Source organism: Urocitellus parryii, chromosome 7, assembly GCF_045843805.1.
Source record: "Urocitellus parryii isolate mUroPar1 chromosome 7, mUroPar1.hap1, whole genome shotgun sequence".
Lineage (NCBI taxonomy): Eukaryota > Metazoa > Chordata > Mammalia > Rodentia > Sciuridae > Urocitellus > Urocitellus parryii.
Window position 1 is genome coordinate 29520736 of NC_135537.1, and position 16575 is coordinate 29537310.

Here is a 16575-nt window from a genome sequence, read left to right on the forward strand (position 1 = left end):
CCTCAAATCAGTCATGCTCTCTGATATAATAGATAATCAGGAAAAGGACCCAGCTATTTCTTGGTTAACTAATGTCTGTATCTGAAGGCTATTTAAAAAGGCAAGATGATACAACTAATCATTAGCAGGAGAGTAACTACACAATAGGAAGTAACCTGCATTGCCTTTCAAATCTTATATCAATGACACTCACTCTGCCACTCTAAGGTCGGCCTTAATCCATCACCTAACAGTCTTATTAGTGTACCATATGGCTATTTTCTCTGTTTTATTTTTTATTTCTTCAACATATGACATGTATATGTATACATGAGTATGAGAGGGAAGTAGGAGAGATAAGGGAAGGAGACCAAGAGAGAACCAGAGAGGACACCTCTCATTTGCTATTATTTCAATGTGGAACCTCCTTTCTTACTGTCCAAAAGTAAAACCTGGACAGTGATGCTATTCTCTATAGCCAAGCCCATCTCTATCACCTAGTAGTACTGTAATATATTCATTTGGTTCATTAATTATTTTTTTAATCAGAAAACTTATTGGAAGAACTAAAATGACAAAGGAAAAGACTTGGGAAAGTAAGAAAAAACATTAAGTCAATAACTCATATGGGTCACTAAATAATATTCTGTTTGAATTTAATTACCACTGCCCAGGCTTCTGATGAGTAAACTGTGACAGTTGACATACCAGAGTCCCCAAATTAAACATACTTCTCCATAATTAAATATCACAGCTTCATTGTTCCGATAACAGAATTGAAATATTTTCCACCATCATAATATCCTTAGCAGATAATGTCATTGGAATAGAATGATGTTACCACATGATAATAGGCTCTCAATGCCAAAGTCAAGTTATACTGTTTATTTTCAAAGCAGATCATTACATTGACTTTTTTTCCATTACCAAGTGATTGATGCAGCTTTAAAGGTAACCAACAAAAATTTCATAAAAAAATGATCTAACAATGGGGTTATATGCTGAATGATTCAAATACCAAGGGAGATGCTGCATATAGCAGCAGAGAATCCTTTTAAAAATTAACCTTTGCCAAACCTTCAACTGCAGTTTGCTCTGCAAAATGAGAGCAGTTAGTTGTCAGAGGCTCCAAAGTACTTCGACACACAATAAAAGCCTGTGTTGACACAGTCCACTTCTTGATAACTATGGAATTCTGGATTGGAACAACTGCCAACAAAGGAACCTGGTATACAGCTAACAGACATGAGCCAACATATCTTGACAAGCAGCCTGAAGAAAAGGTGTGCTGCAAATACTAGGTCTTATAAAACAGGCTCTCATCACAGACCAAAAAGCCTTCCCACAGGTCTCCCAGACCACAGCCCTTCCAGCCTCTTAGAGATAAAACCTTATCGGTGAGGTCATCTTCAAATACAAAAGACTAGCAATAAATACCTTTCTCTGAGATAATAAAGCCCTTTCAGCTGGAACATGCTCAGTACAAATGACTGAATTATCACATTTGTCTCTTTCCCCCCAGAGGAAGGCAAAGGGACAGGGCACTATCTTGAAAATAAAAATGCTGGGCCATTGGACTTGAACTAGTTGGCTTTCAAAATCAGATGTGGCATTAGAAAAATACACCAAGTTCTGTATACTTTTCATTTCAAAAATATTTCATTTTCAGCAGTGAAAAAGACTGCTGGAGGCAGGGGTGGCAGGGGGGAAGCCTACTCTACCCAGATCACGCTGCCTGCTCACTGTTATTTATTTTCTCTGCATGAAGTCATTTGGGCTGGGAGAATTCCAGTTGAGAGTACTTTGTACAGTCAGTGCTTGCTCCCTGTGTGAGATGTGTGCCATGCACAATATTTTTGATGAAGATGTTAATTGGTGTTGAATACAACTTATTTATAACTCTCAAGAATTATACATGGGTTATGGATGCCTGCAGTTCCAAAGGCCTAGGTTGCATGTTAAAGATTGAAAGTGACATATTTCTGAGCTGGACCTTCCAGTAAGCTGACACTAACTGATCATTGCATGTATGAAAGTCACGGTATCTGAGAGGAAGTATTACCAAAAGAGAAAATTTTTAAATGATTGCTCATTCATGAAGGAATGCACAGTAACACAGAGAAGTATCTCTTATTGTCATATATTGTGCTAGAAAAAAAATCTTGCCCATGAGGAGCTAACCTAGAGCAATTCAGCCCTGCTGATGCACTAGTACCACAAATCCATAGTGATATTCTCATGCCAAGCCCCTGTCCAGCTCTCCAGCAGCTTCTGCTGCAGTGTCCCCTGCCAGCTGAATATTCTCCTGTCAATACAGTTCCTAGTTCTGGGCATGCTTTCTCTGCTTTTGATTTCTCTGTAACTTCTGTCTGGGTCTCTTACTCCTACAATTTTTATGCTACCTTCTTAGCACCTTATACTTCTCTTCAGTGGCATGTATCCCACTTGTTATTGATTTAATGTCTGTCTTCTCTCATGCAGTGAGCACCAAGGCCCGGGAGTTAACATCTGAACTGGTATTCAAATAAGAAGAGGTAAATTGAGGTATCTGATTATTTTCTATTATGTTCATAATGCTCAGCACAGTCCCCAGCGTTTCCCCTTAGGGTGTGCTTACTAAATATTTTCTGACTATCTTGAGCCCTATATAGAAACATTTCCCAAGGATCTGAGACCTGTTTGTGGACATGGAGGAAATAGTTATAGCTTAAAACTCATGGGAATCACAAGTAGGTCAAACTTGCTACCAAGGTAATTTTTATCTTCTATTATCTTGTAGAAATTCAACATCTGACATTCCGAAAAAAAAAATTAAAATGGACCTGACCTCAGACCCTAGTTTTGGTGGTTGCTATTGTTAGTTTCTGTCTTGGTGGAGGTAAGCTCAATATTCCTACCTGCTGACAACCCCTGGTGGAAGGCTGCCTAGTCTCACTCTCTAGATTCCACCCATTAGTTGGACTTCCTGGCACTTTATCTTGGACTTCACTGGTGTTGTTTGAAAACACATCTTCTGTTGTTTATCCTCACACTCTGATTCATTCAAAGTCTGGTTTAGGCTCAGCCAACTTTACTATTCAAGATACCATGTATTACTGTATCAAATATACATATATGTTAAAACCCTATGTTCCTTGTTCCTGGTGAATAATACAATATGTTAATATAAAAATTTTGAAAGAGCTTCATAATTTTGTTTAAGAAATTATGTAGTACACTTAATTTTAAATTAGCAACAATTTCCCTATAGTCATCACTCATTCTTGATGATTTGGGAAATGGAAGCATCTGGTCTACAAATTGTTTTCAAATTTTATAAGCTATTTAACAGGTAATAGAATAAAATGATGTTATACAATGTTTAATGTTTAGTAATTTCGATTTTACTATCATCTTTTCATATTTGGAACCAATACTTTTGTTTCTTTTTTCTAGCCTTTAATATGTTTATAGGTACCTGGAGAACACACAATCCCTCAGTGATATTCTTATACTGACAAAGGCACAAAACGGCCTTGACCTAAAAAATCTATTCCCCATCCTCAGGAACCAAGGAAAAGTTCCACAGCCTGGCCTTTGTCAGTCTTCTAAGACCTGCAAAGCTGAACCCTTCAATGAACATTGGTGTCATGGGTAATAGGTTAGTGAAATCTCCACACTGTCCTGATGCCCCTGATTCTCATAAAGAATTGGACCTTAGCCAGGGATTGCCTATAGAAGCATTTCACCACACAAGTGTTTCCTGAGGCCATGTCATGTGGATCCAGAATTCTGCCCCAAGTATAGCTACTAAAAACCTAGAAATAAGTTTGCTTTACCTCATGCAGTACACAATTTATTCCCTCACCAGAGTCTGTGCTGAGTGTGATTAAGTCACTTTCGAATATACTGTTTCCAAACAGTATCAACGTTTTCATCCAAGCATTGCTGTTCTGCTGACCTCCGTAGGATGGGGTTGAGTGACTCTTTTTCTAAGAAGTGTGCTTATTTTTTTCATTCATCCAACCAAGAAGCACCTACTATAAATGAATAAGTAGACAATTACTTATAACTTGGGAAGTCACAGATGTGCTGTGACCAACTAGAAGTCCCTCAATCAATAGGTAATGCCAGCTTCCAACAGGCTCGGACAAAGCACTGTTTCCTGCATAACACAAAGCCTAGCACAGACTTTCTCCTGGTAACCAGGCAGGCACACAAGAACAAACATGCCAAACCAAGTGTAATTGAACTTGGGTCCCAAAATAGACATTTCTGGTTATAATATTAATTTACTTCAAATTACATATGCATCTCTCAAGTATTACTAAATAATATGTTTCACAGATATTGGAGATGAGGAAACCTCATTAGATCATGCAGTTCTCTCTCTTTCTTTCTCTCTCTTTTTTTCCTGATGTCCAAATGATTTCTCCAGTACCCTATGATTAGTGGGATTTGGTCATGACCAAACTGTCAACTGTTTGGAAGCACTTACTTAATCATGTTAGCAAGGGACAGGTAAAAATGTGCTAAAACTAAGACTATGCTTCCTCTTCTTAGAGATTTATTTCTATCCATTGGGTTATCCCTACAAATACAGATTATATCATATGGTTACAACAATATGCTGTTAACGAGTCTTTCTAATCCATTTGAAAAGTATTATTTATTTTAAATCACAAGAAAGTTCTTCCTCATCCCTCCAAAGATCTATCTGCTCATTTACAGCTATATCAGTGAAACACAAGTGAGTGAATTGGCCCACTAAAGGCTGACAGTCCCTTTGGACCAAACCCACTGAATTTCCATGTGGCTAGCTTCAATCTTCTTTGGGCAGATGATTGGTTAATGGGAACAAATTGTTGAATCCATAAACCACAGAGATTGAGAATATGGCATCTCCACTTTGACTAAGTGAATTAAAGTCTGGGATCTACTATTTACTATATATGAGATATTGGAAATTTTATGCAATCTTTCTCTCCTTCACATCTTCATCTGGAAAATAGTACTGATAATAATACCAAACCACATGGTTGCATGCAAATATTAGATGAATCAGAATAATAAGATAGCATCAAATAAATGCTCAATAAATGAAGTGCAACGATTAATTTTATGTGTCACCTTGATTGGGCCACAAGTGCCCAAATATTTGGTCAAATATTGTTTTGGGTGTTTCTGTAAAGGTGTTTTTGGACAAAATCAACATCTCAATCAGTAGGCTGAATTAAACTGATTGGCCTGCCTAAATAGGTGGACCTCATCCAAAGATATGAATAAAACAAAAAGGCTGACTTCACCCTAAGGATGAGAGAATTCTTCCTGTCTAACTGCCTTCAGGCTGGGATGTTGGTTTTTCTGGGTCTTAAGTCTGCCAGCCTTTGGAGAGAACTACACCATCTGCTTTCCTGGTTCTCAGGGTTCCATTCTGGGACTGGAACTAAAGCGTGGGCTCTCCTGGGTCTCCAGCTTACTGACTCACCATGCAGGTCTTGGGACTTGCTCACCCTCCATAATCATGAGTCAATTTATTATAATAAATCCCTTTATGTGTGCTTGTGCTTGCTACAAAAGGCATCCCATGCTTCCCTCCAAACCCACTAAAACAGAATCTGTTTTTTTTTTTTTTAACAAGATCCTCTCATTAACTTCTGAGTCTATAATCATCATTTTTTGGTCATAATATTATTATTCATTCTAGCCACAGCTACTCTGGAGGTTGTCTTGAGGTGTCCTAATACTGATGTTATAATGACTCTCGTGTTCCTCCCCTTTCAAACTTCTTTCTGCAGAACTTTAAGAGTCCTTAAAAATGTCCCAGTATATACCTCAGAAATGAGGGACACCTAATGCACGTGAACCTGCTCCTTCTTGAGACATCCTTTCAACCAGGATAGCTATTGTAGGTTGAATTTTGCCCCCCTAAAAATCACATTCAATTTTGAAGCCCTAGAAGCTATGAATGTGACTTCATTTGAAGACAGGGTTCTTTGTAGAGGTAAGCAAGTTAAGATAAGGTCATAGTGGATTAGGATGGTCCCTAATCCAATGGTAGATATTCAAATAAGAGGGAGATCTGTGTAGTGCCACAGAGGAAACATACTAGGGAGAGCAGCATGGAAAAGTAGAGACAGAGATTAGGACGATGGGATGTGTTTAAAAGTCAAGAAATGCCAAAGACCACTGACAACCACCAGGAGCTAGGAGTGATGCAGGATCCTCACTCAGATCCTCACTCAGAGCCTTCAGAAGAGACAGCTCTGTTGACTCCTGAAATTCATACCTCCAGCCTCTATAGTTTTGAGAAAATACATTTTAGTTGTCTTAAATCACCCAGTTGGTAGCACTGTTAGGGCAGCCCAGAAAATGAGTACAGTAACTATCCTTTCAAATGTCTTTTATCTTTATAAAATGCTCTTTGAAGACAGAAGTGCCTCACTTGTGAAATGTTTGTAGACCATGGCTCTCCTCCACGGATGGTGATGATAGGTGAAGGGGAGCAGTAAGAAAAAAATTACTTCTTCCCTTTAAGTAAAACTCTATTAAAGTAGCAGTGTGTTATGGCTTAGATGTAAGGAGTCCTCCAAACGCTCATGTGTGAGACAATGCAAGAAGGTTGAGAGGAGAAATGATCGGGCTATGAGAACCTTAACTCAACCAGTGAATTCACCCTCTGATGAGATTAATTGTTAACTGAAGATGAGTAGAGCATGACTAGAGGAGGTGGGCATTGGGAGCGTGACTTTAAGGTATATATTTTGTATCTGGCAAGTGGAGATCACTCTCTCTCTGCTTTCTGATCATCATGTGAGCCACTTCCCTCCACCACACTCTTCCACCATGATGTTCTGCTTCACCTCAAGCCCCAAGGAATGGAGCCTACTGTCTATGGGTTGAGACCTCTGAAATCATGAGCCCCCAAATAAACGTTCCCTCATCTAAAATTGCTCTTGTCAGGCCTTTTTGTCACAGTAGCCAAAAAGCTGACTAAATCACAGTATGTCTTAGGTGTTCTAGAGCACTTCTAGTAATATGCTTTTTCATTTAATAAAAACTTCAACTGCTGTTCCCACTCTTCCTTCCTTGGCCCATAATCTTTGTGCTGATAGAAAAAAAAATGCAGTTTCAGTGATACCACATTATACTGCACCTTCATAAACATTCTGGCTAATGGACTAAGTGCCTTGACTCTCCTTCCCTTCATATGAGTTGCATTTCAAGCACTGTATTGCCTGGGAACTCAGTAGGAACCATTACCCCCAAACTGTTCTGGGGCCACTCCTCAATCCCAAAAAGCCCACCCAAGTATTTTACCAGAAGGGTATGATGCATAAATTTAATTTTAGATAAAATGAAGAAAGATTAATTGCTATTTTTTTACATTTGAAAGAAAAAATCAGCAACATTACTATATAAGTTAATTAAGGGGTGCATATCTATCAAAATCTAGGAAGTCATAGTTTTCTATGGGAACTTAGCTAAAAAGCAGAAGTCAAAAGAAATAATGGAGTTAATTAGGATATTTAAATTATTATTTTTATTCCTTTCAGTTAAGAATATTTTTTCATAGTAGTATTTCAACATTGCAGTTATGGTTTAAACACATGAAAGAATGTAGAGAATTACTCAAAGGACATATCATAATATTGTTTTATATTTTTAAAATTTATATCTACATTCAGTGGATTTCTGTGGGATTTAGTCAGTTTATTTCTTTTTGGTTTTAATTAGGAAACCCTACTGGAATTGTGGATAGATGTATAAGCTAGAGGAATGACTATGTTTTTATTTGATGTTAGTGATTTTTCATTTAATAAAATTTCAGAGATGTTATGGTGTTGGTTGGATTTATTTTAAGAATGGAGGAAATGAAACCAAATATTTACTCAAAGTCATTTTGAATGTTGCAAAAGTATGTACTTATTGAGAAAGTTGAATTTTCTCTAAGGAAAAACCTCTACAATTTTTATGGTTTTATTGCCTATTCATTCGAGACCAGGGTCTTGTGAAACCCCAAGTAAACAAAATAAGTATTCAGAAAAGCATTCTTTTATTTGTGGTGATGAGCAGAGGCAAGACAGAGGAGAAGGAACTTGGAATAGATGGAATTATCCCCTCAGATTTTCTAGAAGGGCCTACTAAGAATTGTCTTTGTGTTTTTTTAAGCATAAGAATATATCTAGGCACTCTATCAGCTCATCATCCAAAGCTGGGGACCAAAAACCCATCAGCAGTATACAGTGAGCAAAGAAAATGAGGTCTTCAGTGATCAGTGGCCATACCAGGGTTCCAACACAAACTTTGACCCTAAACAGTTCTCTCTCCAGCAGTTGTTAACTCAGGACTTCATCCCTACCAACTTCTTATTAGATGACATTATATCCCACAGCTTACCTCCTTCATCCTGAAGTGCACAATGACTGCCCCAAACAAGAACACTTCATGAGCTTTCTTCTCATGAAATCATATTTTTATCCTGCTTATCAGAGTTGACTACCCATGTCCTCTACCTGTCCACAACCTGGCTTCACTTTTAGACCTTATTCTACTCTTTTGAGTTCACAGTTCAAATACAAAAAGCATTCTCAAATTCTGACCTTTTTCTTCTCCTCCTCTATTTCACTGTTCTTACCTAAACCCGAAATCCTTAAATTTGGGGAGTTTAAGGGATCTTATAGACCAATTTGCCTCACCCTTTTCTTTTATAGATGATTCTAATGAAGCCCAGAGAAATTAACTGTTTGAAATTACTCAATACTTAGAAACACCACTAGAAGTGTTTATACTACATATGCCCCTCAAATTTATTAATATTATGATAATAAAGTAAGTTATATTTTATATTATTTTTATTAAAGCATCATATAAAACAGTGGAAATAAATCTGATGGTGATGTGATAAATTAATTCATTTAATGAACACTTTTTTTTTCTTTTGACAGTGCTGGGAACCAATCTTGGGCCTTTGAACACATATACAGGCACTCTACCACTGAACTATATATGTCATTACCCCAACACATTTATTTTACCATCCACTATATATCAGTAATTATTCTACATACTAGGGATTTGGTTGTTAATAAAGTAGAAAAAAATCCCAATATTTAAGAACTTTTGTTCTGACGGTGGAAGAAAGATTCTAAACTGACACAGAAGTAAAATAAAAAATGATTCTGATAATGCTGAAAACTGAAGTAGGGAAGGAGTAAAATTTAGGTAGAAGGTTATGTGGTTTCATGTCTGCAGCGGGGTTGGTGAGGAGTAAAATCAAGGCTTTGGATGTGAGGAAACTGAATATGCTAGGACCAAATCCAAAAAAGGAGAGACCCTTCTTGATTTCATTTTTCTAATGAAGAAGGATTATGAAATATGATCCTTCCAAAGTTTTGTTTTCTTCTTCCTGATATGAGTAGTGTGAAGTTATGATCAGAAGTAATATAATGAAAGGTGGTTTTGTCCTGGTTGCCACCATCATCACTACCTGCATTTGTCTCTGAGAATCTCATTTATCGAAGAGGCATGATTTACTCATTGGTAGAGAAAGAACTAGCTAAATTAATTGAAATCTAGAGGATTCCTTTCTTCATTTTAAAGAACTGAACTCCTTATTTAGAAGTAAAAAATGTTCAATCAACTCTGCCCGTAAGAGAAAAAAAATAAAAAGGAACAGGAAGGACCTGCAGTTGCCAGAACCTTAGCTCAAATATTCATGGAGAGGGGTGCAGCTTGGAAATTTTTGTACAGGACAAGGCTGGAGAGGAAATTGGTTCTAGAGAGCTGGAAGATAGCGAAATAAAAACTGTCCAGTTTTCTTTGCTTTTCCTAATCAAGTAAGGGGTATACACTTTCAAAACTAGATGAAAATCCTTTCATTTATGTAGGAACAGTTGGAAAGGGAAATATTGATTCCACCAGTCTTTAAATAAGACATACAATACCACTTGTTTATGGGAAGATGATTATTCTACATTAAGAAAACCAGTTGGTGGAAGGCTGGCACACATCTTAATAATATCCAAAGCTACAAGGCTTGTGGGAACCATGAGAAGGACACACACACACACACACACACACACACACACACACTTACTGTAGACCACAATCTGTGAGCTGAAAGTGAGCATTTGTAGAATTGCTAGACTTCTCTCCCATCATTCACAGAACAGAAAGTTGAGGAGAAAATGGAAAAAGGAAACTAAGCAAGAGACAGCTTAGAATGTAGGTACAAAATAAGGAGAAAATTGTTGGAGTATTCCAAGGAAGAGGATTATTCAAGTTTATCAAGTTTCTTACAAGTTAAGTAACATGAAGACACAGAAATGAACATATAAATAAAATTAACTCCATCTACAAAAGGCTATATATAATGTAAGAAAAAAAGAAACAAGTATCCAAAATTTGCTCTAAAAATAAAATCATTGAATCATTGCTAGTAATGTCAATCAACAAGTTGGTGTATGATATCTTAGTAAATAATATAGTACATTTTTGTAACTAATATCATATATTTTTCTGCCACCCAAATAGGCTTAAATAAATATTTCATAGATCAGATCTGATGAGTACCACAAAAATATAAAATCTCAAGTCAGCAGGTGGATTAGACTACAAGTATCCTGAAGCATTTTCTGGTGGGAGATAGCAACACCCAGAAAAGTAATTTTGTGTCCAGTTTCAGAATAAGTGCACAAAAATAATGCAGTGAAACTGTTTGCACCAAACACTTGCACCTGTTGAGAAAAGATTTGTTGCCAGAATTATGTCCAAGTAGGAGGGTCTAATAGATGTAATTTTTAAAAGAAAAAAAGTAGAAAAATTCTAAAGTTGATATGCTTAGCAAAATTTTTATTCTCTGAATGATACCATATATATAATATATGGTAATTGATACTATATATATATACATATATATACACACTATATATATATATATATATATATATTATAGTAACTGATGTGTGTTATCATATTAACTGCATAAATTTTATTTTTAATAAAGATAGTTAACAAAACTAACTGGTAATTCCTTGCAGAGATGAATAAAACAGAAAGACCCTTAAAATATTTTTAAATGTAAGAGAAAACAACTAGCAATCAATTACAGATGCAATGGAGATTTTTTAAATAATAGAATATTATTAAAAATGCATGCCAAGATAGTTGAAAATCAGGCTTAAATAGATACAATTCTGGGGAAAATATAAGACGCCAAAATAAACCTAAGAAGAAATACAATATTTGAATGGATGAATCATCATTAAAGACCTGGATGCGTGAATCAAGGATTTCTCCTCCAAAAATGACCAAATGTTGGCCCCACATGGCTTTGCAGTTGAGCGCTACCAAACTTTCAAGAACAGATAATCCCTTTCTCATAGAATTGTGCCAGAAAAGTAAAAGAAAAAAGAAAGTGTCCCAACTCATTTCATAAAGCTAGTATAGCCTTAATTCCAAAAATAGATGAAAAACAGAGGAAAAGAAAAATTACAAATATGCTCAATTTATTAATATTTTAAGCATTCCAAAATTTATAAACAAGTGATTATACATCTGAGTCTATCATTTGATTTAAAATTACTTTATTGATCCAGTATGATGTATTCAAACCATTCAACAAAGCTTAACATCAGCAAACCTACTAATGCCATTGAAGCCATAATAAACTGAATGAAAAAACATCATGTGATCAACTTAGACTGTTATCTTTGATAACAGTCAATACATATTCATGATTAGCTTCACAGAAAACTGAACAAAAAGATCTTCCTTAACTTGATAAAATTCAGTTACTAAAAACCTACAGTTAACTACATTTCCTTTAAGAGGTAGAACAAAATAAGAATTTCCCATGTTCTTTGTTACTATTTGCACAGAACTGAACATGCGAATGTAGTATGAAAGTTAAGTGGTATAGTTGGAAGGGAAGGTTTTGACATTATGTCCCCATGATATCATCATTTAAAGAGGGGGGATGGGGGGTGGGGGGTGGGAAGTGGAAAGGAAACCACAAACTATTGGAATCAGTAAAAGAATTCCTCAAGATAATAAACATCCCATCACATTACAGAATTCATAAAACAAGGTGAGGTTAATCTAATGAAGAAGGGACAAAGCATTTGTGATGAGGAAAATGTTCAAGCACTTAAAAATAATTGGATCAATATATTATCTTTAAATTCTATATAGTAACAGTTATAAAATTCTGCAGAATTTTATAGGAGAGCTTCAAAAACATTTTAATGTTTATATGGGAGAATAAAAATCTCCAAATAGCTATGATTCACTCTTCACCCTATCAGGTATTGAGACAAATGAGAAGGTGTGGCAATAAAAAAGAATAGAGCAGTTCTTAAAAAAGAAAAAAAACAAAAAACAATGGAACAAAATAAATAGACCAGAAGCAAGCCTATGGATTTTACCTTTATATTAGATATAAAATACAAATTCTACTTTTTCCTCACTATATTTTTTCAAAACATCTACAAAATGCCTTGTCTTTTCTACAAATGTGTATTGAGGGAGATTTATTGGAAAAATAAAATGTTTTTATATCCATGGCTGACTCAATACATGGGTTATACTTGACACCATGAAGATTAGGAACATCTTGCCACTTGAGGCTTGGGCAATTAACATGACAGTGAAGCCAAAGACTCTTAAAGTTTGAATAGATGTCTAGGAAAAGCACACACAGGATTTGTAAGAGAATTCAAATAGGTTCATGATGAAAAGAAAAGGAAATGACTGCTTTGGGGTCCTCAGTATTTGTGAAGAGATCACCTAAGATATTTTTTCTGAGACAAAATAGTTTCTTTAACATTACTGTGAGTACTGAACTTCATGCTGAAAGTATTCATTCATTACTAAGTATCATGGGATTTCTGGTGTGCAGGGTCCCATGTCATTTTTAGAGAATGGCTAAAAAGTTTTCAAAGGGTCGTGCACTTCTGGAGTAGATAGAGTTTTTGTCCATTTTTGTTTCTATTTCCTATTACTAAGTAAAGTAAAGACTTTTGACATTACATAGAATTTATTCAGAGATAGATGGAAAGAAGGTAGCAGATATGATAGGGTCAACAAAACCCAAGAAACAATATGGTGGTGAGTACCCTGGATTTTCTTTTTGCCTCATAGATATCATATTTCCAAGCAAGGAATCCAGCAACCCAGAAACACCAATAAGCATAAACAAAAAATGAACAAATCAAAGCAAAGCTTACTGTGTGTAGGTAAAGGATAAGGAAAAGGCAGTTTATTAAGCAAGAAAACTTTTACAAAATAACCATCTATTCCAGGAAAACTCAACAGAAATAAATTGTGACACTATGCCCACTCATAATAACAGAGGCCCCATGGAAACTCTAGTCTTTGACCCTCACAGGCTGTAATGAGTTAGCACCACCCTGCTATATACAGTGTGGTGGCAGAGAAGGCTGAGTACAGGGCTGGGACTTTTATCCCCACTAGGTAGCAATAAGACTCCTCATCCCTCCCAGTATCAGTACCCATAAGTAACGAGGTACATCTTTCTCTCCCTGATGGAGTGGCATCAGAGGAGACGTCATACAGAGTCAATATTTTTCCATCTCCCAGTAATAATGAAATAACCCCTCCACCATGGTGTCAATGAAGGATTTATGGAGAGCTAAGCTAGTCTTCCCACCTTCACCCAGTAGTAAAAAATAGAGCCCCACTCAGGTGACCAAAAAAAGGGCCACAGGAAGCAAGGTACAAGAGGAGGTTTAAACAAGATCCAGTTTTTTATTATATAATGCCCAAATGTTCAGGTTTTGTTTCAAGAGCCAGGGAGATTTCCTATTAAATGAAAAAAGACAATGGTAAGTGCTAGCATTGAGATAACAGAGATGTCAAAACTATCTGACATTGATTTTAAAGTAACCATCAGGGCTGGGGTTGTGGCTCAGAGGTAGAGTGCTCACCTAGCACATGTGAGGCACTGAATTCGATCCTCAGTACCACATAAAAATTAAATAAATAAATTAATTAATTAACCTTCATAAAAATTCTTCAGCAGATTATTACAAACATGCTTGAAACAAATGAAAATAATAGAGAATCTGAGCATGTAAACAGAGATACAAAGAATAGGCAAGTGAAAATTTTAGATCTGAAAAATGTAATAACTGAAATTCTAAAAAATCAATGATCTGCTCAATAGCAGAATGGAAAACAGAAGAAAAAAATCAGTGAACTGTATGATAAACAATAAAAATTACCCCATATAAGCAATGAAAAGAAAAAATATGACTTTAAAAAAACCCTGTGGTATTACAACAGAAACAAAAAATCTAATATTCATATCATTGGAATTCCAGATAAGGGATAAAGAATAGAGAGATAGAAAATAACTCAGGGAAGTAAAGGCTAAAAACATACTAAATTTGGCAAAATACAGAAACTTACAATTTTGAGAACCTAAGTGAACTAGAAATCCACTCCGAGATACATAGTCAGACCTGTTTAATCTCAAGACAAAGAAAATTACTGAAATAGAAAAAGACAAACAACACCTTAGAGGCTGGGGAAAAGCAGTTCATATGGTAGCAGATTTCTCATTAGAAATCATGAGAGCCAGAGAGAAATGGAACAATATTTTTCAAGTGCACAAAAAACTGTCAACTCAGAATCTATAACCAGTTAAAATCAGAATCTATAACCAGTTATTCAGGACTGAAATATAAATGGTACATTCACCAATAAAAGAAATCTAAGAGAATTTGTTACCAGAAGACCTACCCTAAAAGAACGGCTAAAAGAAGTGCTCTAACAGAGAGTAAATAATTTTTTTTGTTATTTGGGGAAAAAAAGGAACCTTAAATGTCAAGAAAGAAAAGAGCATATAGAATATAAGAAAAAATATAGGTAAATATGATATGCTTTTCTTCCTCTCTTGATATTTGTACATTATGTTCAAAAATTGAAAGAAAACTTAATACTCTCTGATATATTTCAAAATTATTCAGAGAAAATATTTAAGAAGGCTATATTAAGATAGAGTAGAGGAGAGGGACATAAAGGGACATAAAGACAGAGAAGTTTTCTAAATTTCACTCTGTCAAATGATGACACTAGGAGATTATGCTAAGTTAGGTAAATATAATGTGACACCTAGGGTAACCACTAAAAATGTTATACAAAGACACACTCAAAAATACTAGAGAGGGACTGGTGTTTGACTCAGCAGTAACACGCTTGCCTAGCATGGATGTGGCACTGGGTTTGATTCTCAGCACCACATACAAATAAATAAAAGGCCCATCAACAACTAAAAAATATTTTAAAAATACTAGTGAGACATCAAAATGAAAACCTATATATTGTGTCAGTAACCAAAATGGAAACCTACATATTGTGTCAGTAAGCAGCATCCTCATAAAGGAAACAGAGAGATGAAAAAGAGAAGAAAGAAAACAAAAGGATGTTGTTTCCATGCCCATGAGAGTACATATGAGAGCATCTAACATTCAGCAGATTCTGGAACTGACCTCCAAGGTCAGTTTCAGGTCATGTGACATTGCATGGCTCCTTCTAGAATCCAAGTGCTTAAAACAGCTCATTATAGTATTCTCATTAAAAAATAAAAATAAAAAAAAAACTTAAGTGAAAAATATTGTTAGCATTAATGTTGTAATTTGGTTGATAGAAAACATGAGTAAAATAACTCCTAGTGACATTCCTGCGGTTCCCTAAGATTTGCAGTGATGACAGGCATAAACATTTGGTTTTGTCAAGGAAGTTGGTAGATGAGATTTGGCAGATTTACAGAAAGCACTTACTATATATGTAGTAACAAGATAATAGTTCAGGGCTCCTCTAAAACTCAAGAACATATTCAAAAATCACACTCTTCAGCATGGGTGGTCTGTGCCTTAAGACTCCTCAAAACCAGAGACTACTTATTCTCTGGGTCACCTCTGATTTGGTAAGGGTATTTAATACTTGTTATTTATATCACTTTTAATGATATAGATTTAATACTAATACTGTTAAATGGAACTCAGATTCTGTTCTTCAAAACTGTGATAACAAATTTAAGCAGACATTGGTTTGTTTGTTACCACAGATTGAACCCAGGGGCTCTGAACCACTGAGCCATGTCCCCAGCCCTTTTCATTTATTTATTTATTTTGAGACAAGGTCTTGCTAACTTGCTGTGGCAGATTGAAATTCACCAATATTCTTCCCCACAGTTGCAAGATAAGGACAGGAGATTTGATATTGGGTAGTTAAACAATACTTGAATTAGAGTAGGGAAAGGAGACGGGCTTGGGGAAAGAAGAGAAGTCAAGAGCAGGTAGAAGGGAGAGTAGAAATGATCACACTATGATATATGCGTATATCAAAATATAACAGAAAAACACATAAATTTGTAAGATTAATATGCATTTAATAGTAAAATAAAAAGTAAACAGATAAAATAGAACTTGAATTAAATTGTAATCAGGCGTACCAAACATACAATTGATCCCAGTTTTTAAACAAGTCTTTCCTAGTTTTTTCTGCAATTCTGTTGAAATTCATTAAAATCAATATGGAAATCCTTCACAAATAAAAACATGAGGTGAGTGCAGCTTGGGAACAGGCATT